The sequence below is a fragment of the Penaeus vannamei genome, chromosome 6 (genome assembly GCF_042767895.1).
Source record: "Penaeus vannamei isolate JL-2024 chromosome 6, ASM4276789v1, whole genome shotgun sequence".
NCBI lineage: Eukaryota > Metazoa > Arthropoda > Malacostraca > Decapoda > Penaeidae > Penaeus > Penaeus vannamei.
The window spans coordinates 47,485,608-47,487,748 of record NC_091554.1 but is presented as its reverse complement, the minus strand read 5'-3'; the positions used below and the strand labels follow the sequence as shown (position 1 = coordinate 47,487,748).

General features: G+C 36.0%; 1 long non-coding RNA gene across 1 annotated transcript in view; it reads left to right on the top strand.

Annotated features, from left to right (window-relative positions):
- Positions 1 to 1,825: 1,825 nt before the first annotated feature.
- The window catches only part of LOC113826455 (uncharacterized), a 1,683-nt gene continuing 1,367 nt past the window's right edge, over positions 1,826 to 2,141 (top strand). The window contains exon 1 of the long non-coding RNA XR_003477665.2: positions 1,826 to 1,842. This is a non-coding gene — a long non-coding RNA (uncharacterized lncRNA). The remainder of the gene's footprint in view (positions 1,843 to 2,141) is intronic.

The following is a 2,141-nucleotide window of genomic DNA, read 5'->3' as shown; positions in this document are numbered from 1 at the left end:
TTTTTTTTTTTTTTTTTTTTTTTTGTCTGAGTGTTACGTTTGCCGACTCACCGGTTAACATTCCTCAAGGGATTTGAATGCGATGGAAGGAATGATCCAATGCTCTCTCTCTCTCTCTCTCTCACTCTCGCTCTTTATATGTATATATATATATATATATATATATATATATATATATATATATATATATATATATATATATATACTTATATATGTATATATACATACATACATACATATATATATATATATATATATATATATATATATATATATATATATATATATATATATATGTGTGTGTGTGTGTGTGTGTGTGTGTGTGTGTGTGTGTGTGTGTGTATGTATATATGTATATACATATGTATATACACATAAATGTAAATCAAATAAACACACACACACACACATATACATGTACATATATATTTGTGTATATATGTATAGACACACACACACACACATATACATGTACATATATATTTGTGTATATATGTATAGACACACACACACACACATATACATGTACATATATATTTGTGTATATATGTATAGACACACACAAACACCCGCAGCGTGTTGGGACAGAAACTTTCCATTTAACAAAAAACACTGCAATTCGCGAACGGGAAAAGTTAGATCAGTAGCAACTCGAGGAGGTGTCATGGCGTCTGTTTTGATGGCTGTTCGATGGAAATATAACCATTAAAATCATTATTTTCCATCCTTTTTTTGAAAACTGAAGAGACCAAAATGATCGACCATATTCACAGAGCATCGGTAACTTCTGTGACGTCATCAAAATAAACCCCATGTGCTCTTTTTCAGAAATAGAATCAGACCCCATACAATCAGACCTCTTCTTCCCCCTCCCCTCCCCTTTGCCTTTCTCTTCCTCCTCGTCTTCCTTCTTCTCCTTTTCCTCTTCTTCTTCATCTTCTTCCTCCTCTACTTCCCCTTTCTCCATCTTCCCTTCCCTTTCCTCCTCCTCCTCATCAGAAATAGAATCAGACCTCTCTAACCTCGAGTTACTACTGATCTAGCCTTTCCCCCAAGTGAACCCACGCCTCTCTCCTCTAAAAGGATTTAGTACAAACAGATACAAAGAGGATAGTCATTGCAGAAGCATCGTATAGAGGGTATTATACAAGCATTTACATCGAGCGTTAATGTGAACAGTTGCGGTCAAAAACTCTCGTGAAGCATGTGTCGAATTCTATTTCGAACATCCGCTTAAAACCACACTTTTTGTATAGGGTAGGACAGATTCGAAGCTTCATTTCGTTCAAATACTTTTTTTGCAGTGACTGTACAATAGCGATGATAATAATAAGACTTTCAAAATGGAGTTAAGCGTCAGTGATTTTTTTTTTAACGACAGAAAACTTTTATCGTATAAAATCATGGTAAATATCATAATACGGCTTCGCACTTACACACACACACACACACAAACGCACGCACTAACACACACACACACACAAACACGCACGCACACACACACACACACACACATACATAAACACGCACGCACTAACACAGCCACACCCACACACACCCACACCTACACCCACATCCACCCACACCCACACATATATCTACTACCACAACACACCCTACATAGAAACACACCCAAAACCTCCCCTTAAAATAATCCGTTCTCCACAGATACTGGTGCTGTTGTTCGTCGCCCTGCTCATGGTGCTGGCCCCCGCTAGTGCCCTCGTTATCACCCAAAAGCGAAAGTTTCCGGGAGAACGACGCTTAGGAGCCACGAACTACGGACAGCACGAATTCGGTTCAAAAGGGTTCAGAAGGAGGGCGCATTACAGTTAGTGCGAGGTGTTATTTGTCGTTTTTTTGTTGTTATTACCGTCATCATTATCGTTATTGCTGTTGTTGTTGTTGCTGTTACTGGCATTTATTATTGTTGTAAAGTCATTATTATTGTTATACTTATATTTATTATTATTATTGTTATAAAGTCATTATTATTGTTATATTTACTGCCATTATAAGTGTTATTCTTACTATAATAAGTATTATTGATATCAATATTGTTACTACCATCATCACTATTATTATTATTATTGTCCTAATCATCATTATGATTTTTATATACCCTGTGATTTGTGATTGAA